Consider the following 25,107-nt stretch of genomic DNA (forward strand, 5'->3'; position numbering starts at 1 on the left):
TGGGGAACTGTGGAGATTAAGGCACCTGACCGGAGAGAGATGCGGCATCCCAGCTCGCGGTAGCCCGGCCCTTCGCGCTTGCCTTGCAGCCGGTCGACTAATCCGAGGCCTCAGGAGTCCGTCACGAGTCAGCGACAAGGGCGGCTCCGCCTCCGCCACTCGGCGGCAGCGGCGCTATTCCAGAGCCCTTGCCAGCCAGACGCGCTTCGGCTGGGAGCTGCCGCTGTCCTCGCGTGAACCCGGCTCGTTGGCTGCCGCAGAGGGAGCCGGGGGCGCGCAAGGCTACGGGAGAGAGGGAGGGAGGGAGAGGAAAGAGCGAATGAGCGAGGCAAAGAGGCAGATTGGCAAACGCCCCCTCCCTCCTTGGAGGCATATAGAGGAAGGGATGCTACGAGCCTTGCCTTTCCAACCCCCCCGCCCCCCCCGTTTGAAGTGGGGAGGAGGGAGGGAGCCCTAAATAATCATTCCGCAGGGAGAAAGACAGGCAGCCGGGAGAGGTAAGAATCTGAGGGAAGCAAAGGAACTAAGGGGAGGTAACAACCCAGACAGAGGGGGGAGGGGAGGGGGAGCCCTCGAAACGAGAGGCGTCGAGGAGGCGAGCTCAGGCGGCCCGATCCCACGCAGAAAATTACTTAGGCGGCCTCAATCAGATGCATTTCCCCAGTAAGTAAAGGCAAGAGGATTGCCAACTCGCTCTCGTGTGTTATGGGGAGGGTTAACACTGCAGAGGTCTGGCCCTCGGGGCGCCCCGGCTTTCAAGTGAGCGGGAGCCGAAAGGTGAAAGGAGGAGAAAGAAGGGCTGGGGCTCTGTGGTGAAAAGCCTCGAGCCCTGGCCCCCTCCGCGGGACGCTTTCCGCCACTTTTCGATTAGGCTCTGGGCCAGACTCCTGCTGAAAGTGAATGGAAACCGGATTTAAAGAAGGAACACTTCCCCCTCTTCTCTTCTTCTCCCCCCCCCCGCCCGCCCAGGAAAGCAAAGCCTGAGCCACGCAAACGAGCGCGCCGGTATTTTTTGCTTCTCCTCCGGGGGGAGGGAATGTGGAGGCGGAGAGGGGGGGCTGGTACGCCCGTTTTGTTCCCGGTGTAAACGAGTATGTTTCGAGAAATGAAGGCCCTCTGGTCACCCTGCGTCAGTGTGGAGCAGGCCGCATTCCCTTGGCCGAAAGGTGTAATTATTACCTAATGATCTAAACAAGCTTATCCCCGATCAACCATGAAGAAAGGGGGGGGGGAGGACCGAAGCGGCTGGCGCGACGGAAGGGGCGGGGTGGCAGGCGTCAAAGCGAGCGGTGCCCTCGCCTGCCCTTTCCGCAGAAGTCGCTACTGTTGCCTGTTCGTGCCGTTTCCATCTGGGTAATGGCGCTCCGAGAGCGCACACCCACCCACACCCCGAAGAGATTTCTTGGGGAGCCCCGGCCTCCCCCCTTTTTTTCTCCCCTCGGGTAATTGTGTCAAACTTGCCCTTTGTGCGTTTCCCTTTCGCGAGACTTTGGGGCTCGTCCTCTCTCGGCTGCCTCCGCTCATTTCGCGCGCTTCAACTTCCACCTGTTTAACTGCGAGTCATTGCAACAGCCGGTTCCAAGATCCTCCCGACTGTGGCTCGACTTCCAATCTCTTCCGGCTTGTCTTTTGAGCGCTGGCGCGTCGTGCTAAGCGCCGTTTTACCGGAGAAAGTGACGCAATCCCAGCAGTCATCTACACACGGAGGACCAGATCAGGGATGCTGGATAATGAAGAGTGGCCGTGGGGGCAATTTGGAACTGATGGATATTTCTAACCTTTTGTGTAGCCCTTTCATTGGGAATGGTGCTTTCCCTTAATCTAGTATCTTTGATACTGGGGAAACACAGATAGATGGGATGATAAAGAGATCTAGAAAGCCTGTAGGAAGCAACCCTAGGGGTTAATTTTGCTCATAAGTAAATATCCTGGTTCCAACAGGAAGCAAGTGGCATAGGGCCACTTTTTTGGGGAGGGGTGTAAGTGGCCAGTTAAGGTGGGCCTAGGCCCTAGTCTAGCCTGTGAATCTTGGATGCCTACAAAGAGTTTTTTCCTTGTATTTTTGCTGTCACCTAGAGGTCGACCTGATTCTTACAACCTAGATAAGGTGGACCTGGTGCAGCAATGATTTGAATCGTGAGGTGGTACCGTACTTGCTTGGCCAGTTTTCTCACTAATTAAAATTATTAATGTTAATATCTTCCTGCTGTTGCAAGAGCTTCAGTACGCAAACAGGCTCAGTAGAGACAGTGGAGCAAAAAGATTTGAAATTACAGGGACATGGGTGCGCCAACTCTTCCCCAAGAGAATAAAACTCAACAGGAGCTTATGAGGAGGGATAAAGGTCATTCTGTAGTGAAAAAATAAAGACATTTATTAGGCATAATAAAGAGAAGCATGAGAAAAGCCAGACATGTCCTGGATCTTGATCATGTGGTCAAAGACGAATAGCACTCCTAAATCCCATGACTTTCAGTGATGGCTAGTGAAGCCTGGCTTAACAATTTTTAGCTGCAGCTTCAAAGTTATTAATTTATTTAAGAGTACCAATAAAATAAATATATTTGCAGCTCAGGGTTGAAATGAGAGGTCCTTGATGTTCTCTGAGCTTGTTTTCTTGCAGACGTTTCATTACCCAATTTAAGTAACATCATCAGCGCTGATGTTACCCAGTTTGGATAATGAAACGTCTGCAAGAAAACAACCAGTCTCAGAGAACACAAGAAACCCAACCTTGTTCAAGAGCACACAACTTTTTTCTGTAACCCAAACTCTCATCAGCACCTTCCACTACAGGACAGCTTGCATTAATATGCCTTGCTCTAATTTTGGCAGTACCATTAAGAGGTGAATATCTTCCCCAACTCCTACAGACCATTTGGCAATAAAGATTGTTAGTGTGCATTCCGCATCCCATAAACATGGAACCCTATGCATAGGATTGCAACCACTGTATCCGGGGCATTGCATTTGACCATTGGGTTATAAATAGAATGCATGTATGTGTAGATTGACATAAAATAAATTTCAATAACCATCCAGCAGGGATCTATGATTCTAAATTGAATTATAGGGAGTATATCCCATCCCTGGTCCTGCACATGTCTATTCAAAAGCCCCATTGAGTCCAATGAGTCCCACTGCTAAGAAAAGAGAATCAAAACACGCATAGACCCAATATATTAACCTGCCACCCGTCTAATTTAAAGGATAGAGTCTTAGGGGTTTTTTTTTATCGTTCCTTTAGTTTCCTGAGACAGACTCCGCCGCCGCCGCCACTCACCCCCAAGCCCACAGATGAGGGAGAATTGCCCCCCCTTCTGTTGGGCAATGCTTACTTGCAAGGAGTTAATCAACATTAAGCTTGAGAAATAATGCAGACTGTCAAGAGTCCTGGCTTGCTCCGCAGGGAGAGAAAAATTGACTCAGCGGCGTTGCAGCCTCGGACCGCCCCTGCTTGCGAAGCGGGAGAAAGGAGGCTGGGCGAGAGCCTACGTAGCTCTGCCTGGGATTATAAGGACTTTATCCTCAGATGACTCGGTTGCCGCCTCCGCCTCCTTCTCGCCGCTCTTATGTCTCGCTCTTCTCCTGGGGCGCTCGCGAATAGGATTTTGAAACTCCAGCTGAGCGATGTCTTGAACCGCCGTGTTTGGGGCAGATAAGAAGGGGATTTTTTTTTCCCCTGAATCATTTCAAACCCGTCCTGCCCCCGTTTCCTTTCGGGCCCCCGCTCAGCCCCGCTCCCACCCCTCCCCAAAACCCCAGCCGCGGGTTGATGGAGAAGCTGGACTCCTCCACTTCTAACTCTCTGGGAGGGGAATCGGCAGCTCGTTTATGTTTAGAAGCGCATGAAGCTTGTTCAAGTCGCTTCAGGACAGGCGCCAGGCATCCTCGTTCCCCTATATTTCAGGACGAAATGCTGCGCGAAGTATTCATATATTCCGCTTCGGCGCCGCAAAATTCCAGGGTGGTTAAAAAACTTGCACGCTTAATAAAATCGGAGGGACGCATCCAGTGATGCTCCAGCCTCCCGACACTTCAAGCCGAGAAGTGTGTAAAACCTGTTACTCTACCTGGGATTGAGATTCATTGAAATCTATAGGGTTCACGTCGGGTAGATTCCGAGGGTGGATTTTTTTACCCCCCGGCCAACAGTGCTCGATTCTTCAGGTGGGATTTTGTCTTGAGCGCCGTGGCCCCCACGCTTTTAGGCTCTTACCTGCGGCAGCGCAGCAAGCCCCATTAAGACCAACGGACGTTATTTCTGTGTAGACAAGAATAGGCTTGCAGGGGCAAGGTGATATTTAAGGACCTAACACGCAGCGCGATCCTATGCTGTTGCTCGTTCTCTTTCCCAAGTCAATCATACTTGGGCCTAAGTAGCTGCAGCCTTATTCCCAGGAAGGAACGTTTAGGATCGCAGCTTTATTTTGGGTTGGCAAACACCGATATCTTCGGGGGTGGGTGGGAAAGGTTGCTTTGGACTCCGTGAGGTCGCCGCGTTGAGATGAACTGGGCGCAGTGCCGGGAACGGGAGAGAGAGCAGAGGCGAGGAGGTCTCTTTAAAAGCTCGGCGATTCGAGAGTTCAGCTCCTCTCTTAGGCTCCGAGGTGTTTAGCCTCCCCGTTCTCATCCAGGGGAATTTCTTCAAGCTAGGCAGGAGGAGGAGGTCCTGTTGCCACCAAAACCGCAGGGAAAGTCATCAGAAGTCGAATTCGACTTTGCTTTATACCCAGCCAAATTTGTGGGCCTTTTTATAGCCGCACCTGTGCAACTAGGTAATCACTACCCCGGTTCCTAACCATTTCCTTTAGTTCACGTTCCCCCTTTTCTAAGGATTCTGGGAGGGAGGGAGAGGAGGACTGGACGTCCTCTCCACATAGTACACATACCCGCACGCGCGCGCATTCTCCCCGCCGCGAGGGAAACAGATGCATCGCCCCCAAAGGCTTTGTAGAGTGTGTTTGGTATTAGGGTTATGTTCGACATTAGAGAAGGCTCAGCTTCACTTCCTAAGGGCGGTTCCTGAAGGCTGGTCCATCGGCCAGAAGGATGGGAGTTGGTTGATTCAGCTTGATCCCTCCCCCCCCCCTTCCCGGGAAATTTCCCGAAAATTCGGGCCGCCGCGGGAAAACCGAGCGGCAGGTTTTGTGACACTTGGCATGTCTGGGAAGAAGTAAGGAGTAACCGCTACCTGTATACCACCCGGAAGGCAGGAGCTGCTTGCTGGCGAAATCAGTTTCTGCCAGCTTGAAACCTAGGAATGAAGTATATTATATAGCATCCGATTCAGGCTAACGCCAGTTTTTCGCTCATAGGGGCCGTTCTAAAGGACTCTTCCGCAGCCCGAAATTTTTGTTTCGGGACTGAGAGGAGGAAGAGGACAAGGACAAATATACAGATCTGCTCCGCGTTGTTATTTCTGCCCGGAAACTCGCTGTGCCCTAGTTGGGAAACTCGTTCTGACGCAAACGCGTTCAATAAACAGGGCATCGAATAGTTCGCTTCAACTGCCAACAAGGGATCCAAGAAAATTGCGGGGAAACCTGACTCGCCTCGCATTCACCTTGCAATTGAGGGACGAGCAAGATAGGGCGCGGTGGGAGGGGGGGGAGTATAAAAGGCTACGACCCTGAATAGGCTACCCTACACACGTCGACAAGAACTACATTCAGGGAAACACCCCTCTGAGGGCAGAGGGTTAAGACTAGCCCGCTCTGAGAGCCCCTGCTAAACCACCTGTTTCTCTTATTCCCGGTTTTTAGGCAAACCGCTATATTGGGGAGAAGGTTAGTTCCATGCAGCAAAAAAAAAGTCTACAGGGTGTGTTGAAGACAGATACCCAGTTCACTCTAGCCCATTTTTACTGTACTGGAAATAAAGTATGTTTTTAATTCCCAAACGAAACCCTGCAGTATATAGTCTTATATGCGCTTTTACAGCGGAACTGCACCCCCCCCCCCAAACCGCCTGAGTAAGCGCTCTGAAGAGTTTAACCGTAGGATGCTACGCCCTTTTGAAATGAATAAGAGCGGGTCACACAATGCATCTGTTATGTGTTTCATGTGTGAGTCGCCGCGGTAATCTTCTAAAATCTGAAGTCAGGATGACTCACCACAGAATAAAAGTATTTTGCCGCTGCCCGGAGGTGACCACGGCGAGGTCATTTTTCCTTTGCCTTCTCTCCCCACCCCCACCCCTTCTCGACGGCTGCTGCACTCGGACATCTAGTTAACCGCGGGTTGTGTGTGTGTGTGTGTGTGTGTGTGTGTGGTGCGGAATAACTCCGATTTAACGGTGTCCTCTAAGGAGGATAGGGGAGAGGGGAGGGGAGATTCTGGCACATGTTTTCCCCCAGATCTCTCCCTAACTCCTCCACACCCCTAGGTGTGTTTTTCCCCCCCCTTCGGTCAATTTATTCCGTTACTGGCTTTCCCCCCCCTAGCCTATTATGAGTGCTTTTCACCCATCCTGGCATCCAGTGCTGATAACAGAGTATGCAGGTCGGGTCAAAAGCGGATCTGTTCCGAATCTATGTCGGTCATAACCACAATATACCTGGAGCAGTAATATTTTATGCCTGGGACTCGATTACCCAACGTTTGCCCGACGTTTTCCGCAAATATTGGCAGACAGGCCTTTCCCCCTCCCCCTTAAAAAAAATCTTACAAATCTTAAAGTGTTAATAGGATCCGAAAGAAAGCAGGGAAAGCATCCAGCGAAAGGAAGGGAGTGGGCTAGATAAGGATGCCACGGGGACAATATACTAGGGACGATTCTTTTTTTCCATGTAACCTACTCTCTTGAGATTTCCTCGTGGTCTCCCATCAGGCAAGACTAGACGCTAGGCAGGGCAGGTCCGTAGGTGGCCAAATATCTACCTCCTAGGAATGAGAACATCAAACTGATTCTTGCTCTGCTTCTATCTTCACGCTAAACGATTTGTGTGGCAAAGTTTGGGAGAAGGGAAGTAAAACAACGGCTGGCTTTCTAAAATAAAGAGAGTTATCAAGTAATAAGGATGAAAAGTGTGATAAGGGACCGGGAGCCTCATTCATTCGGTAGTCCTGCTAAAAAAAACAACAGACGGAATACCCAATTACCATAAACCTTATTTCCTCCGTTGTAGCTCACACCCTCCTTTAAAGTTTAAAATCGAAGCCAGCGCTGCCAGATGAGATCAGGAAAAGTCAGATTTGGGGGTGGGGGGAGTGTCGATGGAAATTGCTTGTGTCTGTCCCCGACAACTGCCGGGAGGGGAAACTTATTCCATATCAGCCTTTAACAACAACGCGCTCCTGTTGTTGAGAAAATAACAAGCACAACGAAGTTAGATCTCAGGAAAATCGAACGGGTTGAGAAAGGAAGCCGATCAAAGGGCCACGATCCTCACATGGCAGCGGGTGTGTCCGGCCCGGTGGGTGTTTCGCGTGAAGCCACCGCTTTTCCTATCATCTCAGGAAGGAAAATACAGCCGAGAGACCAAATAAAACAGCAGCTGTGTGAGGGAAGCCTGTCAGCTAATTAGCAAAATAAACGGGCCCGGCCGGGGGGAACATGACCGCAGCGATGCACAATGCCCAACTGGGGAATGCGCAGCAGCCCCAAAAGGAGCCGTCTTGATCGTAGCGCGTCGCTCTTTCCCTTCTCCTCTACCCGCCCCGTCCAGTTATTTATAGAAAGACCAAAAAGGGAAAACGAAACGCGCCGCTTGACACGGGAACGTTCGAAATCAGAACGTCCGGTGACTCTTTCCAATCGACGCAGAACGCGACGCTTCAGCAACTAACTAAACAAAGAGAGTGTAATGGGGGCGTTAGTCGAGCGTCGGCGGGTCCTGTCACCCGCGACGTCGATCCCGAAGGTTCGCGGAAACGTTTCCCGCCTTTTCTAATCCTCTCAGGTGACACTTGGGATGGTCCCTTCTGACTTTCCAGGGAAAGCCCCCGTTTTTTTGCCTTCATTGGTTTTGTGTTGCTTTAGTAATTTCGTATTTTATATTTATGCTCCGCTTTTGTTTAGTTGGTTGGTTTTTTGCCTTCTGAATTTGACCCGAGGAATCTTTCTTCACGTGGTATTATGAAATAATAAGATATGGGAATCATAACAATAATCACCATCGCTGCTTTGGGAGGATTTTCGTTTGTATATATCATATATATTTGTATGTACAGTATTTTGTTTTAGATTATTTTATGGCTTCCCGAGGTTCCCCCCCCCCCCCCCAATTCAATCATGTCAAATTCTTAGAGAATGACTGGACCAAATCCCTTCAGTTTTCTTGACAAAGTTTCTTAAACGTGGTTTACCATTGCCTCTTTCCTAGGGCTGAGAAAAAGTGACTGGCCCAAGGTCGTCATCGTCCCCCCATTTCATTACATTTATTCCATCTTAAAAGAAAGTTTCATTGCAAATGTTTGTATTTATTTAAAATAACAATGTTGCCATTTCCAGCTGGATGATTCCCAGCAAAATCAACTGGGCTATTTCAGAACAAGAGCCATATTGATTTGTTATAGAATATTTAAAAAAGAGTTTGGGGCACCTGTCACATATTTTGGGTGGTGCCTCATAATCCAGAGAAATGAATCCAATATCATATTCCAATTTGTTAAAAAAAACAGATATTTCTATAAAACTTCTATTCTATTCTACTCTACTCTACTCTACTCTATTTTATTTATGGGACTTACTCAGAATCGATATTCAACATTCCTATTGCAGTCTTTGAACGCTTGAGCTACAATAATATTTTTTCTTCTGATTGGAGTTCAGTTGTGTGTTGCATCTGACAAATATGACATAGGTTGGACAAAGTAGAAAACTCCAAAATTATTTGTACAAAATTTTTTTAATGGTAATTCATTCTAGTTCTTTTCTTAACCCAAAATAGTGCCTTGGTTGCTTTAAAACTTCACATGGTATAAAACAAAAATGGGAAGACTTCATTCTTAAAGGAATATATTTGTTTTGCATTATAGAGCTATTTAGACAACAGAAGCTATGGATGACATATATACAGAGACAGAGAGGGGGAGAAATGGAGGGGGGGATTTCCAAAACTGAATGGAGTACACAATTCATCCAGTTGAAACTTTATTTGTGATTGTTCCACACTTTAATTCAGGAAAGAATGTATTTTGTTGCTAGCGTGTTAGGTAGCCTACTATAAAAAGTCAAAAGAGTAAATGACTAAATTTAGATTTTCCTGCTGTTCATAAAACCTATGGACATTTGCCATAGACAAAGATATATTTTTCTTTTGCTGCTGATTAATTTTTAATTGGCATTTGTCCATTTTAAAACTTATTAATAACAGGCTTTCTTTCTTTCCTGCCATGATTACTATCATGCATATGAATGCAAAGTATTTTAACTAACTTTAACATAATTTCTTTCAATTTTAAAGTTAGTTCACTTTCACTTTCTATTTTGCATGCATGGATATTCACAAGAATTAATGTCTGCATCAAAAGCCATTCAGACATCTTTATTTTAAACTTCACTTTTGTTCAAATTAAAATGCATGGTTGGTTTTCCCCTATTAAGGGTTAATATATGTATTTGCTATACATACATGGTGACCTCCAATTGCACACTTATGACAGTGTAAAAAATACTACCAGTCAATTAGCACAATACTTTCTTAAAATCAATGGTGAACACCCTTTATTTCATAAAATCAAATCTTTCTTATGGTCATAGACCAGAATAGCCCTTTACACAGTTAGTGCGGCTATGGGATATCTGCCATAAATGTTGCACACTTTTGTCCCAGAATCTGGATAAAACCTGGGTTTGTGAAATGTTAGAAGATTTCTCTCCATATAACTTCCATTTGCTTTTAATGACATGGGATATACACTAGGATAGAATTATTTACATGTTTGAGATTCCAATAGTTGAAGGATTTCCTCTCTGTTCATATATACTTACCTGAAACTTCAGTAGAGATTTCCTTTAAAAAAAATACTTGCTATCAGAACCACTTTAGAAAAGTCAATCTGAAAGAAGTAACTAATATTATAATAAAAGTGAAGATGCTGCCCAGGGAATTACTGCCCAGGAATCTTTGGAGTCCTTTAAAACCGGAAACCATTCATAGGATGGTTATTAAAATGCTATTTTAAGCTCTTTGCTGTTTGTCAGAGCTTTTCTTATGATTTTGATGTGCAAATTAACTATCTCTTTCTGAATCAATGTAAAGCAAAGTGAATTGCATTCTTGTGTGAGTTATCCAAAGAACATCCCAAGACAAAAGCTTGTTTTGCTTCCAAATGTAGAGAAGGCAGCTGCATTTGAGCCATAAAAACCTCAGTTTCTTTCAAGAAATTTCTTGCCTCTCAGATGTGAAATGGAAACTTGCTCACTTTGGTAGGCCCCATCACAGCTGTCTTGACAAATTTAAGAAACAGAAAGTGGGAGGCTTCTTTAGACATTTTTTTTGGAATGGGGAGAGGAATTGATGTATTTCAATGGAAAAATTTTTCAGTGACATTTAAAATGGATGTTTAAATTACAACCCTCTTGACAGAATTAAAAATCAACACTCTTTTTCTAAAAAAAAAACAATTTAGATTTTGGAGTTATAGTTTTCTTCAATTGTTAAAAAAATATCTTTCTGAAGGATTTATTCTCCATAAATGAAAAGAAATGACAAACAAAAAGTGTTTTTCCCTAGTTCATTTTGCCTTCCTCTATACTGATCCTTCTGAAAGCTGGACCAAACATTTTCCCTGAGAGGGACTCTCCTTTTGTTAGGAAAGATTCACTCACACAATCACTCTTTTAAAATGCTGAAGTAGTTTGGGGGTTTGATTAAAACAGAATTCTCAGAAAGTCTAAAATTCTCATGAAATTCTATTAAAATCCAGAATATTGAAGGAAAATTAATTATCAAGAAAACTTGACATTTGATATCATTCTGTGTTTTTACTTTGTGCTAACAGTTGTTAACAGTTGTTCATCTCACAAGTATTGAGATACTGTTGGTCTCACCTAATATAAGATTCTGTATTCATTGAGCAACTATATACTTTATTTTCATGTAAATTAAAAATAATTCATGTGATATGGGCATAATAGAATACTGCCATGTTTCATGACATTGTTTAGCTTTTAATGGAGACTCTTTATATTATTATTTGTTATTGAATTACTAACTGAATCAATATTCATGCATCCCATGCCAAATATGATGACTCCATGGTTATGGCTTGCAAGTTTCCCCTAGGTCATATTGGCAGAAATTAAGTACAGAAAATCAAGAGATTCTGCCAGCATGGTTTCTATTAATGAGGACAGTTTATGCAGCCTGAGATGTAACCAAAATCTCAGAATTTCAACAGAGATGCTGAAAACAATATTTGGGCTGCATAATAAAATAAAGTAAAAGCTGCAATGAAACTACAGGTGAATTGGAGTCATTAGCAGATGATGCTGTGGGTCCCACATTGGGGAAGCCTTCATTAACTAATGCAAAGGTGAACATAGGAACCAGGCAGATGCCTTAGTGCAGGGATGTCAAACTGAAGGCCCACAGGGTGCTTAGATGTGGCCCATGGGGCTGGCCTGGAAACAGCAAAGGACTGGACCCATGGTGCTTCTGCCAGTAAAAATAGAGCTCGGGGGGCTCTGTTTTTTCTGGAAGAGGGCTGCAGAAGGTGGCCGAAAACAGGGTGCAGAGGGGGCACAGCTCCCCCTGGCAGAGGGCTAACAAAACAAATTAAAAACAAAACAAAAGGAGAAATATTTCCCCTTTTGAATTTGAGCGTGCAAGAAGGGATAGGAAAGGGGAAAGGAAAAGAGGAAATACAAAGAAAAAGGAAAGATGGTAAGAGGGCAAGGAATGGAAAAGGAAAGAGGGAACTGAAGAAGGAAGGAAAAAGAAGGAAGGAAGGAAGGAAGGAAGGAAGGAAGGAAGGAAGGAAGGAAGGAAGGAAGGAAATTATAATGAGAGTGAGGGAGGGTCTGAGGGGAATCCTGCCTTAGCACTTGGATATCACAGGTGCCCCTCAACACAAATGATGTCAAGATGGCCACGCCCACCCCTGGTCACACACCCCAGCCTTCTGAAGTCAAACATAACTCTGATGCGGCCCTCAATGAAATCGAGTTTGACATTCCTGCCTTAGTGTATCTGGGCACCATTTGTCTGAAATTGTATATGGTCTTCTGCTCAAACAGGGGGTTTGACTAAAAGACCTCCAAGGTCTCTCCCAACTCTCTTATTCTATGTTCTATGTTCAATCTGTGTCCAGACATATGTATGCCTTGTGCATTCTTCTATTAGACACCAAATTAATACACAGATTAAAAGATATTAAAAAAGAAGGGGCAACAGGAGAAAATGCCACGCAAAGGAAAATGAGGAAATTAGGAAAATGTAATATAAAATAAAATGTTTTGCGTTTGATTTTGTATAAAAATAAAACAGATGTATAAAGCAAATACTATTGGTCATCCAATGCAAAGTAAAAGAAGGAATGACACTGCTTGGGAGGAAATTTCACAACTGAAATGTTGTTACTGAAATAATCCTGCTCTTATATTTATCAACTTAAAATTTTCATGTGATAGGAGATAAGAACATCAATTCCAATAATGGAAATTACAGATAGATTCATGTGAATGGAGGTGCCCCATTAGAAAGCCTGGCACTACATAGGTGAATTGTGCTTAGAAACTTTTTTTCCCAAGTGTTAACTGTTCCAATTCCAATGTAAAATGGGCTACTGGACTAACAAAATCTGTAGTGTAGTTTACATTCATTTTGTCTTTGTTGAAATTCAACCAATCCTAATCAAAATAGTTTGGAAATGTTATATAATGTAAAATGGTGATGCAACAGCCTTTCCCAATTAGATAATTCCTAATATTAAACAACAGTCTCAATATTAGGGGTTACAAGATTGAGGAAGGCTGTTCTATTGTATCTTTAATAATATCCAACTCTGAGCTAGAAAAGTTATCTTCATAGTTGAGTTGTCATTATGTCCAGTTCACCACACAGATGCCAGAAATATCTCCCCATCAAAAATGAAAGTATGCTGTAGATTGTTCCAGGAAAACAAAAGTTAACATAGCGTGTTATTTGTCACCTCTTAAATATGTGTCACACTCCTTAAATCCCCTTGAATCATTTTCTATAAACAATGTTTTGTGGGAGGTCTCCTCTGAAGACAGAGTTGAAATCTGTTTTATTTTGATATGGAAAAATAGACGTTTTTAAAAAGTGTACTACATAATATACTTGAGAAGGTAAAATGATATCTTTGATTAGATCAGCCTGTGGCTGGAAAGACAGTGCAAACTCTTTTTTTAAGCCAAGTGGAGTCAGAAGAAACATTATTGAAGAGAAAGTTTATCTAGTTAAAATGATCAAACAGTTTTAGTGATGTTTCTCTACTCATAGTATCAACATATGTCCCATAGGGTCCCACAGAATATTTTTGGAAAGCTGTCCATGCACAGAAAACCATATGAGATGATGATACAAAATATGAGGGGGGAAATGGGTGGGATTTTTTTTTTTTTGGTAGATTGGTTTCAATTGCCACACTGGGTTGCATTTTACAATAATATGCTATTTAATTATATTGCTCTACAATGTAAACCACCCAGAAGTCTTTTGATTGGGGGAAGCCTATAAATAGCATATATAAATAAACAAAATCGAAAGAGTATGTGCTGCTTCTAAGTTACATGCAAAGGTGCATGATTTAGCCATTCTGTCATCCCACATGAGCAATCTGACTCTGATTTTTAGCAGAAGACAATCTGGGTTTTATTTCTTCCATCACAATATGTTATAGTAGGAAAGTTACATTTCTGTAGCCTATTGTAATTAAAACTCGGAATCCGGTAGCTCCTTTTCAAAATAACTTTTTTTAAATAAAAAGGCTTAAGCTTCTTTGAAGCTTATTATTTGAATAATGATGATTTGCCAAGGTAGAAAAAATCTTCATGTTCTCTTTTTATTTCAGAATAATCCTATGAATATAGTTAGGCTGAGAGGCAGTGCCTTTAACCTCAGTTGTCATTCCAGTTTTACCTCTCGAAATGAATTTTAGAATTCATTAAATTTTATTCCGTTTCTCAAGAGTTCAAGATATCATTTGCTGTAGAATAACTGTCAGTTGACAACCTATTGTATTCCAGTCCTGTGCTTCACTGACAGTTTAGTACTGATGTCAAGGTTGAAAAAAGTTCAAAAAATACTATATGCTAGCCTGGCTCCCATTTTAATTTAATTTTATTGCACTTCTACTTTATTTAGCTCTAATCTTGCTAATTTTGTTTGTGTAGGGGCAAAGTGTATCTGATCATGTTCTATTTATGATTATTTTTGGCTTAATAATATGTCCAATTCACCTACATACAAAATTGTGCGAAATTTATGCAAAAAAATATCACAGTGGGTTGAATATTTGTTTAACGATATTTAACAGTGGTAACAACAGAAGGATTATTTTCTGCATAAAAATTATAATGCTGAAGTAAAGCAAACTGGGATGTTAGTAGCAAGTTTGTATACAGAACAGCAAACTCCATCCAGTTCAAGTACTCCAAACTAAGCCCAGATTTTGTAATTCCAGATAGGTATCCTTTCCATCAGTTGCCTATTTGGTAAAAGCCAAAGTAGATCTTTTCTTACTTCTGTTATAAATTTGGCGGGGGGGGGGCTCTTTCTTTTCCTCTTTCATTTCATAGTTCTTTCCTAAAACTGGTCAAAAATGTCACACTTTACATTCAGTCCACTTAAGTGTAGCAACATGCAAATAGGTAATCATGAATATAACCACACAGGCAATTCTTTCGTCTATCCCAGTGTTTCTTCATCTCAGACTCTTTATTATAGGTGGACTTCAACTCCCAGGATTCTCCAGTCAACATGCACATCCTCCAGTTTGCACATCTTAAAAGCTCTGACACTGAGATAAACTGATCTAATTGAATGTCATCTCAGAGGCCCTGGTTTTCAGCAGACATTTTTCCTAGTCTATTAAACTGACATGGCTATCTTTATATATAAATAAATGCAACCCAACATAATCTAGAATATTTTGGACTATTTAATATCTTATATGATAACTTTGTATGTGACCTTTTAACTGTTTTAGTTGATCTATATCTTCTAGCAATGTTTTCTAACACAGCTATATATACAAGTTTGTTTACTTAATAGATGTTTATCCCATCTTTATCACTTTATAAATAACTGAAGATAGTGAATACACATAATGCTTCTTCCTTCTCCTCCTCCCCCCCAACAACCTGTGAGGTGAGTTGGGCTGAGAGAGGGAGAGTGACTGGCCCAAAGTAATTCAGCCAGCTGTTATGCTTAAGGCAAGACTAGAAATCACAGTCTCTTGGTTTCTAGGCCAACCTCTTAACCACTATATCAGACAAGTTCTATTCATTTCTGAGGCTTAACTCCAATTCAGATATATGCAATGAGACTGGGTGGAATCCAGTGTTCTGGGTGGAATCCTCATTACAGGACAGTGACAGTATATGATCTGAGTAAATAATAACCACAGAGCAGTCAAAAAAATATCAAGATGGCAGCCACAGCATGAAACTAAAATCCTGTCTGTTTTTACATGCATTATGTATTATGATTAATCAGAACCTACATGGATAAGATTGTTTCATAAATTTATTGGCTGCTACCAGTTGTTAAAAATATCTGGACTTCCAAAGCACTATACACATTTCAATGGCCACTGGACTGAAAGGAAGCTATTTTTTGAAATCCTAGTAGGGATGAACGTAAATACAATTCAGACTGCATCTTCTGTTACCCATATTACAAGACCCTTGTTTTTTAATGCATAACCACAAAGTAAGCACACTTCGGTCACTTGGAATGAATGTACCTGCTGGTTGAATTCATACAACACACTAAACCCTCTATCCAGAATTGGATGACATCAAAGGCAAAAGTGGGTGGATGACCAGCACAGGACACATGTTTCTTTAAGAGAGTATATGATTGATTCCCCTTCCGAATTGTCTATCTCTGGCAATCAGCCCTTGGAAAGTTACTCATGTGAGAACATGGCTCTCTTAATGACAAAAAGAACCCAAAAGGGGACAAGGACAGGGATAGGGATTGGGATAGGGAATTGATGAAAACAAAATGAAATTCAGTTTTTATTTTGCCACTGTTTTTGAGTGTGTCAACTGACCTAAATCAATTTACAAGCATGTGACTGTTTCTCTAGAAAAGATTACCCACTGCTGACATAAGTAACAGGATCAAGAGAAGCTCTTGACAGCTCTTCTCTACTATACAGTATGTTCCTCCAGTTTATCTTTATGGCTGCATAGAAGGTCAGTGCAGGCATTCACCCACATGTGAATAAGTTTAAGTCTGCAGGAAAGATACAAAGAAAGCTTGCCCCAGCATCAGCACATTCCTGGTTGGTTCAGGCATGAAGCCAAGACTGATCAAAAGTTTTGCAATAGTGGTGGATATCTGTAGCTCGGGTCTAGGATGAGGGTGAAGTTCCTTCTCCAAGCTTCCAAACATTTCATTACCAGGCTAGGTAACATATTCAGCAGAATTTAGGGGATGTCAGTGTCAGTCTTCTGTTCACAAGGGCTTCAGACTGTCACAAGACCCTCACTTGACATACCCACACCCTTATAAACAGAAGAACACTGACATTGATCAAAAGTCTCTAAGTGGGTTTGACTAAACATGATGACATATTAAATGCCTTATCTGTTTCTGAAGGCCTTGAAAGAGGCGGGTGATGTCAGCAGTCTTGAAGGATGGTGCAGTCAGTGCATGACTCTAACAAGCAGACTTCCTAGGACCAAATCATATTACACTACTAGGTCGAACCTCCTCTTTTGGGAGAATGTCAGCAAGAAAACAATGGGTGCATCATTAGCAAAACATCCTTTCCCAGTCAAAGTTCAGGGCCCAGCAAGGGATAGGAACAGCATTTAGTTGCTCCTGGTTATGACTTGTTTCAGTAGTGCAATATTTCTATTACTATTAAGACCTCCCAAAAGCAAGTAGGACCATAAGTCCTACTATTTTTCTGGATTGCTTGCATGGGATAGGGTTTTATGGCATTATTTTACAGTGATTCCACTGTAATTGGCGTAATTCTAGACACTGGTAATAGGAATGAAAGGTCAGCTTAATGGACATCTGTGGGTTGTCTGAGATTTTAGTCTTCTCCTTCCTACTCTGTAATATCTACCTGAAGATCCTGGGAGAAGTTATCCAGGAGACTGGGGAATGTATCATCAATGTACTGTTGAAAGTTAATTGTGTACTATGTATTTTTATCCTGATCTAAACTGCAGATATTCTAGAAACCTTGACTCTGAGCTTGGAAACTGTTGGGTCTAGACAGGGCAATAGAGATAGAAGGTGAACCTTAGCAATATGCATAGAAGTTCCATGTCTGCTCCAATATTAACTCTGAATGTGGAGGCATACCTCTGAAGGAGCACATCACTAATTGAAACTCTCCCAGAGGAGCCGTTTGTGTCTAAAGTCACCCTTAGCTGAAATGCTAGATGAGATTCCACATGGAACAGAGACGTTAGCAGTGTTAATTAATTCTCATAGCATCACAGGTGTGTTATACATAAAGCTGTCATTGAAAGTTCAGTTCTTGGAAGAATTAGCCACTGGTTATCAGCATGTAATGTCAATGTAATGGACCATGTATTGACTTACAACAGGTTTCTAGGTGGAATTCAAAGTATTAGTCTTAGCCTGTAATGCTTTATGTAACTCCAAGTACCTTCAGGTATCTTCTATAAACAGAAATGATCTACCCAAGTTGTGTGTCCTAGGAAAACAGCCCTCTGTATTTAATTTATAGATGGTATAATAAATACAAAATTAAATCTGAACATGAGTAAACTAAATGTAAATAATAGAACTAAAAAGCAATTTACATGGAAAAGGGAAAAGGAACAGATTAGAAAAAAATAGATTTGGGAAACAAAAAATAAAAGAACAAAAAATAAAATTAAACAATTATTGAGCTGACTTTCAGATTATACTTACTAAAATACATGAGTCCAGCTGTATAGGTCTCAAGACCCTTCTGTTCTCACTAGCCTTCACAGAGGAAGATTCCCCACCCCACCCCGATTTCCTCCTCTGTCTATTCAGTTGCTTGCATTCTTACATCTAATGCCAGTAAATACAGACAGCTAGAGATACCGATTGTGAGCATAGTCTGGAAATTGTAGATGGACAGAATTAACTCAAGGAGCAAAAACTGCCATTTGTATCTGTAATAGTACAACTATTATATCAGATGTATAATTATTATGAATATTTTGATATTGTCACCAAAAATTTTCCAAGAAAACCTGGCTAGATATTCCGCAAAAGAAGTATCCTTAACAGATGATCAAAGTAGAATGAACTAATTTTTATTATTGCTGCTATTTTTCTTCCTTTTGTGATTCATGTTACTGCTGAGAGCATCAGATGAGATCAGCTCAGATTTCTCTAGGCTAGATATCTGATCAGTGGCTGGTTTTGGCAATTCAGACAAATAAACATAAAATAAATATAAGCAATGATGTTACCATTAAACAGAAAGCCAGAAAATTATTGAATTCATCTTGGAAGCAAAGTGCTTCTATGTTTCATTTTGAAATAGGGAGTTTTAATATAATAGTTTTATCCATAATTATTTCTTTAACAAATTCTATTTTCCCTCCTATTTAGTACTATGAAATCTACTTAACACCTTTCTCTACATTTCTTCGATACTGAAACATTCCAATGTTTCAAATTCAAACTTTCAATTTTCCTATCAGCATGTCAGTTCTAAAATATTAGATAGCAGGTATGTGGGTGAATTGGGCTTGCATTTATTTAGTGAAAATATAAGTAAGCAAGAAGAATCAGATTATATGCATGTCTATTGTATCCAACAAACAGACAAATTATCACATAAGTGTCTGAACAATGTGGTACTTTCCCCCTGAGTTGGTTCCAGATTTGAGGGGATTTTGATTGAAGAATGCCTAATGGAGGCATGCCTACTGTTAAACCCTATATATTTTAAGAGATTAGAGTTGTAATCTCACAACCATAGTAGACAACCGCATAAAACAGCCATTTATAATTGCCATGATCTTCCTGATAAAGCATTGCTCATAGCATGCTGGGACATTTAAAGAACATCTAGATCTGGTCAGTCAGCATAGCTTGCAATTAAAGATCTAAAAATAAATAGAAGGGAAGAACAAGGGAGTGTCACATTGTGGGTCATAGTAGAATGCTGTCATCTAAGTCATTGTTTAATATATTGATTCTAGATTTGGCTTCTTCCCAGCAACATGCTTCCCAATTTGGGAGGGTGCCGCTGATCTGGATTTTTATTTTACAGAAGGCCATCAGTTCTCTGGTATCATCTGATTCACCTCCAAGCAAGGAGGAAATTCAGCTGTAATGCAAAAACCCCAGCTTGAACTTCTTGACATTCCCACTTCTCTCAGTCAGCTGGCCTGATGGTGCAATGCAAAAAGAACAGTAATTGACCCTATAGTGTCCTCGGTTATATTCCACAGTGTCTGTATAGTTATGGAAATTTTTTAACTATAAACATTTTTAAGCCAAACACCTTTAGTCTTTTTATACTTTTCTCCTATAAAATGTTGACTTTTGTCGTGGGATTGTGGCCTTTGTTACTGGATGATTTTGCCACATGATCCAGAGTTTCACCGATGCATTTAGCAGTACTAATAAAATAAAATAATCTGAGACTAATGTAAAAAGCTTAATCTATATAATCTATAAAATACTTGCATTCAGAACTTTTTAAAAAAAATCTAGATCCAAACATAGGTCAATTTTGTACCATTTACAAACCCCCAATTGGGGCATTTTCATGGATTACATAACCGGGCTACATTAAAGCTAATATTTTTGATGCACTTTCAGGGTAGAAGGATGTGATTCTTCATTCAAGATTTACATTAGTCATCTATCCCATATTTTATCAAACTCACCAATGATATCTTGAGTGAGCTCAATAAAACAATATTCAGACAGAAACTAGAAAGTATAGTTTTCTAATTTGGAAGTATTCCTTGATATTAAACTCTTTCTGGATTTCAGATGGTGGTTCAAAAATTAACTCTGATATTTTATTTTATTGACAGTATACTAAATGGAGTAATAAAATACTTTTGCTTTCCCCCCACAAATATTGACACCTATTGTAAAATCCTGAAGTAGCAGATAAGATTGAGAAAGCTTACCATCTATTGCACTAAAATCTTTCAAGCTGGGCAGGATCTGCCAAGAGCAGTTTCAGAACTGCCAGTTCTTTAAAAACTTTTTTTAATGATACAGTTCCACAATTTATTCATGACAGTAAGAGCTTCTCAACCTCACCTGGTGCTGCCCTAGGCAAATAGACGAACAGTCCAATTCCCTGGACAATCACAAGTAATCATTTTTTTAAAAACTTCATTGTAACATTGCCTGCCACACACACACACCAGCATTTTTTAAAAAAAGACGTCTTGGTGGTAAAAATAAGCTGAAGCAAGGATAGGAAAGTAAATTGAAATTTATTGGTAGATCTCTGAGAAATTTGCCATACTTTGCACTGGTGAGGTTGCCAAAGATGTTTAAAGATAAGTCAGCTAAATGATGGAAGTGCCACCAGATACCTGGGTCTTATCATATATGGTAGACATGTGTAGAAGCAAAAAATACTGGGCAAAAATACATACATGGTTGGAAAAGATGATAAAACAGCACATTGATTTAAAGCCAGAAATATTTCTGTTGGGGATCTTACTTGAAACGTATAGTAAAGATAATACATATTTAATCATTCATGTATTAACCATAGCTAAAATGGTATTTGCACAAAATTGGAAAAGTGAAGAGATCCCTACTGATGAGAAGGTGATTAGGAAAATATTAGAATGTGCACAAATGAACAGATTAATGCTGGAAATTAAGGAGAAAGAACAAACTGAATATTATATGATATGGGAATTATTTTATCAAAGGTTAGAGAATAAAAATGGAAGTTGGAAATAAAAGGAGATTAAAGAAGAGTAGAAAATATGTTAAGACAGAGATGTAAACAGTATAATAATTGTTAGTATTATGATAATGAGGATTATTATATTTAGTATTATTAGTATTTAGTATTATTAGTATTTAGTATTATTATTATTTTCTTATTAGAAGATACATTAAGAGGGAAAAATGAACAGGTTTACTGTGCTCAATTGTTTAATATACTATAATTGTAAGATTAGAGCATTAATATCTATGTAGTGAATGATATTGTAAATTCTGATGGCTATTGCACAGAGACATTTGTACCCAGACGATACACTGTTTAAGAAAAGATGGAATGTTCATATTCTAAAAAATAAAAAGTTTTTATAATGAGAAATTTGCAGTTTACAAAAATACAAAAAACAACACCAGAGTTTTTCTCTTATCAATTAAATGGCGGGAAAAGTTACATGAGGGAAAAGTAGGCGTGGATTTTGTCTTGGGAAAGACTATAGAACAGGGGTCTTCCTGATATCCAGCTTCAGAGAGGGAACTTCAGAAGGGCAAACTTTCTTAGGACCAAAGCAGGAGAAGAAATTCTCCCTCATTTCTTGTTGCACCAACTCCAGTAACAAAGATAGAAAACCACAATTCTCGATAATCAGCAGCTGCGAACTGTAGATTTCAGTTTAATTTAGATTTATACAATTAGATTCAATCTACCGAGTGGTAGGATTCAATTTTTTTTACTACCTGTTCTGTGGGCGTGGCTTGATGGGATTGACTGGGTGGTCATGTGATTGAGTGGTCATGTGACTGAGTGGGCATGGTCAACTCAACATCACTCATGTCGAGGGGCGCCTTGCCTCACCCCGCTTGCCTCATCCCACTTGCCTCACCCCACTTGCCTCACCTTCCAAGCTCTTCAGAGGTGTAGAGAACAAAATATGACCTTGGCTTTCTAGAAAGAAATTTATTTTGACAGCAACACATTCTACTCCTTATTATACCCCCTCCCAATTCCACACTAATGAAACAGGACAGCACAATAATAGAGAGCGTGACAGGCCAAAGATCCTAAAAGGAATCGGCTTCAGGCCTGACAGCTTTTTGCATTCTTCGATATTGATTAACCTCTTGAAATAATATAACTGATTAAGACTAATATGGAAAAACCCTGCAGAAATTTCAGTAAACTCTTTTCAGTTTGTAATGCAGATTACAACACCCAGTTGCTCCTGAAATTCAGAGGAGTTTGCAGAGTCTATCAAACAGAAGAGACATTTACTTTACTACTAAAATAACTGGGGAAACCATTAGAATTTTTTCTATCTTTGTGGTGCCACAAGGGGGTTGGGAAGATTAGTTAAATCTTAGAATTGATTTAAAAATAATGTGTGGATTATCACAGTCAATAAGAGACCTGTTTTTACATACCAGGTACAGAAATATTTTCTTTTATAAATAGCCAAAATCAGTTTTGGTCTAGGTTGCATACATATTCATGGAACCTAGTGAATTTGCAGAGGTTAAAAGAAAGCAGTTATTGATTCAAAATTGAACTGTTTGTTATGTTTCATATTTGTATCTATTTATAAAATAAAAGGCAGTTGAGAGTTTTGTTCATTTCTGCCAGTACTGCATTGACACAGGGGTAGAAGAGGGAGGCAAGGAGAACACAATTATCTTGCAAGATTTGATTATAGCCTACCAATAAATGTAATTCTAGTCTTCCTGCAGAGTTAATTTTGGGGCCTGATCTACCTTGTGCAGATGACACCATGGCATTTTGCAACTTAGTTATTTGTAAATCTACCTGTTGATGTGGCAATGAATCTGTAGCAAGGTGCTCTCTAGACAATGGAAGCTCTTAACTAACAAAAGCAAGATATTCAGGCTCTCCTGAAAGAGAATATGAAACTTGCAAGATTGATGCCAGCCTTCCTCCATCTCAGCTTCACCACAGGTCCTCAATTAGTGCAAATTGATGCTATTATCATACTCTAATACAACTTGAAATCCAACAGTAATGGATCCAGATAATATATCTTCTTTGGGATTCTTAGAAGCTGAAACCAAATCACCTTTTCAACCATCTTCCCTAAATAGGGACAGTTGGAGACTGTGGAAATTGTTCAAAATCATTAGGTCTAGCAATAGCATCTTGAGGAAGAGGCACTACAGTTTCCATTAAGGCTAAGAAGACAATCCCTTTCTCAGAGAAGATGTCTCTGCATGGATCCAATAAAAGATCATTTCTTGATCAACCAAGAGAGATCTGATACCGACAAAAAGTTGGGTGAACCCACAGACTAGAGGAGCATGTCTATTTCCTTAAAAGACAACTATAAACTTGTTCCAGATAACCCTACAAGACTCTGCCCATGGCACTTCTACTGGAGTTCTCCAGTTATAGTTCAACTTCAAGCAAATCTGAATATCCTATCTGCCAGATAGAAATCTGAGTATCCTATCTGCCAGATAGGATGTGTGCTTTAGCAATGGAGATAAGTCCTACATCCAGTCACTCCTCCAGCTATTTGTGGCATTCATTCAAAGCATCAGTAGTAGTAGTAGTAGTAGTAGTTTCTAGCTCTTCCAATTGAACCTGCCCATGGCAGCTGGCCCAGAAAGCCAAGAAACAGAGTTACTTGGTCATGGCCACAGACTGATTGGAATGTCCTTCAAAATCAGATCACATTGCAACTATACTAAGATAAAAAATCAGATCTAGAGTGCATTATGTCTTCAAACTTCAATAATGTGGGACAGGTCATGGTTGTCATGGTAACTCACTTATACCAAATATTTTGGCTATACAAAAAAAAACCTTTCATCATTACTATTCCAATTTATATAAAAGATCTGACATCTATTTGGAAGAAATAGAATGTCATCTTCAAAAGTAGAATTTACCATGTCTTACTGACACATAAAGAAGATTTATGAATGGACCAATCATAATGATGGAAATCTCACAAGTTATTAAAAAAATAAAGTTAAGTATTTATTCTAAATGTTTTGAAGATGAATAATCACAACACCTTCAGAATACAATCAATTATATTTTACAGGGAAATGGGATGCCAGAATCAAGGGAACATAAATGGTGCACCTCAGTCTTGAACAGATCATATTTTCTCATCCACTAGACACTCCACTAAAGCTTTCATTTTGCAATTTGTACAAGAGAAGCAGCTATGTGGGGACTGTGGGGACACATTCTGTTTTCCCCCTTTGTTCTGGAGGAATTTTCAGCATCCCACTGATGTTTTCTGTGGTCACTTGCTGAAGAGAAGCTCAGATGTTTGCTGCCAAGTCCACTATACAAGAAGTCCAGGCAGACTGGACTTTAGAGAGGAGAAGACATAGCTTGTCTTGCCAATAAAAAAACTTGACATGCTTATTCATAGTTATTTTTTACACTTAATGACTGAATAACCATAAGTAAAATACATTCTGTTCATTTAGTTAGTGTAATTTGTTTGAATGGGCAAGAATAAACTGAAACTGCGGAGGGAGAGTTATTCCCCAGATTGATTGATTAATTAATTTTGTTGATTGATTTAATGTTTCATATTTCTAAACCACCCATCTCCATCAAAGAGGATCTCTGGTTGATGTATAATATAAAGTAGCCAATAAATAGAATAATGTATAAAATTAATGTTATAATTAAATTGGGATTAAAACTGCTAGATAGGTTACTGTAAGCATATGTTACATCATCTCTTCATCTATGTCATATAATTTGTTTTAGAAGATTTCTTACTGGAAGCCCAGGCTGAAGAAAAGATGGATATCATGTTTAGGGCTCTTGCTTTTTATCGACCTTGCTCCTGTGATATTAAGAGCAAAATAGACAACCAGAAAACTGTAGTTACAAATGATCTTTCCTATTGTTTCTCGTAGATTTCCCATCTTTCAACATCACTGAATGGTTTCCTATTCTGAGAGAAAGAAAGACAGACAAAACAGACAGACCAAAAGAGAAAGACCTCCCCTAATTAATTTTTCCACAGTAAGAATAATTTTATACATTTTTTCCAAGCAAAAAGTTCAGTTGTTGAACATTTACTTTCTAT

General features: G+C 40.5%; 1 long non-coding RNA gene across 4 annotated transcripts in view; it reads left to right on the plus strand.

The window, feature by feature from the left end:
- The first annotated feature begins 341 nt into the window (after positions 1 to 341).
- Positions 342 to 25,107, plus strand: part of LOC106542443 (uncharacterized) — a 115,296-nt gene continuing 90,530 nt past the window's right edge. For 2 of the 4 annotated variants that reach the window (XR_015698209.1, XR_015698207.1), the window contains exons 1-2: positions 342 to 497; positions 24,935 to 25,043. This is a non-coding gene — a long non-coding RNA (uncharacterized LOC106542443). Of the gene's footprint in view, positions 498 to 570; positions 664 to 24,934; positions 25,044 to 25,107 lie in introns of those variants that run through there. The other 2 variants (XR_015698210.1, XR_015698206.1) reach the window with 2 other exon arrangements.

Source organism: Thamnophis sirtalis, unplaced genomic scaffold (assembly GCF_051295495.1).
Source record: "Thamnophis sirtalis isolate CommonGarterSnake01/CBP01778 unplaced genomic scaffold, rThaSir2_p1.2 scaffold_1, whole genome shotgun sequence".
Taxonomy (NCBI): domain Eukaryota; kingdom Metazoa; phylum Chordata; class Lepidosauria; order Squamata; family Natricidae; genus Thamnophis; species Thamnophis sirtalis.